At 72.2% G+C, this 715-nt stretch overlaps 1 long non-coding RNA gene across 1 annotated transcript; it reads left to right on the top strand.

Annotated features, from left to right (window-relative positions):
* Positions 1-59: 59 nt before the first annotated feature.
* LOC118159403 lies at positions 60-428 on the top strand. Its single transcript, XR_004747106.1, has 2 exons — positions 60-183; positions 300-428. It is a non-coding gene; the product is annotated as an uncharacterized LOC118159403 (long non-coding RNA).
* Positions 429-715: the final 287 nt, after the last annotated feature.

The raw sequence follows: 715 nt of genomic DNA, 5'->3' as shown, positions 1-715 counted from the left end.
GATGGGGATGGGGATGGGATGGGGATGGGGATGGGGATGGGATGGGTCACAGCCCCGCTCTCTCCTTCCCCCACCCACAGGACTGCGAGGACCGGGTGCGCGCCGACATCCGCCACTTCCTCACCATCCGCCAGGACGAGAAGTTCTCGGGCCGGGCCGTCGCCAGGATCTTCCACGGCATCGGTAAGTGGCCCGCGGGGCGGCGCCCCCACCTCTTCCCCCCCCCCCGGTCCGGTTTTCAGGGGGGGGGGCTCCGGGTGCTGACGGGTGCCCCCCCCCTTCCCCCCTTGGCCTCGCAGACAGCCCCTGCTACCCGGCCCAGGTCTACGGGCGCGACCGCCGCTTCTGGAGGCGCCACCTCCGCTTCGACTTCTACCGCATCGTGCGCCTGGCCACCGAGGAGATCCTGGCGCTGCGCTGAGGCCCCCGGCACGGCACCGTGCTCCCCGAGGGACCCCCGGGACCCGGGGGAGGCGCGGAAGAGCCCTGCGGGGCTCGCCACCCCGCCCCGTGGCCCCGTTGCCCCCTCTTCAAGCGGCTTTGGACTCCCCTGGGGACGCGGAACCAGCCCCGGGGGCCGCATGCTGCCCTGCCCGGCGCCCCCGGGGGCCGCCGCTGGGTTTTATCTTGGAATTAATAAATCGAGAAGATTTAAGACTAAACCCCCCCTCTCTCCGCACGGCCCCACCCCCGCCGCGGGCCCGTTCCCCTCCAG

The sequence above is a fragment of the Oxyura jamaicensis genome, unplaced genomic scaffold (assembly GCF_011077185.1).
Source record: "Oxyura jamaicensis isolate SHBP4307 breed ruddy duck unplaced genomic scaffold, BPBGC_Ojam_1.0 oxyUn_random_OJ70155, whole genome shotgun sequence".
Taxonomy (NCBI): Eukaryota; Metazoa; Chordata; class Aves; order Anseriformes; family Anatidae; genus Oxyura; species Oxyura jamaicensis.
The sequence above is the reverse complement of the archived record's forward strand: the minus strand, read 5'-3'. Positions and strand labels throughout refer to the sequence as shown.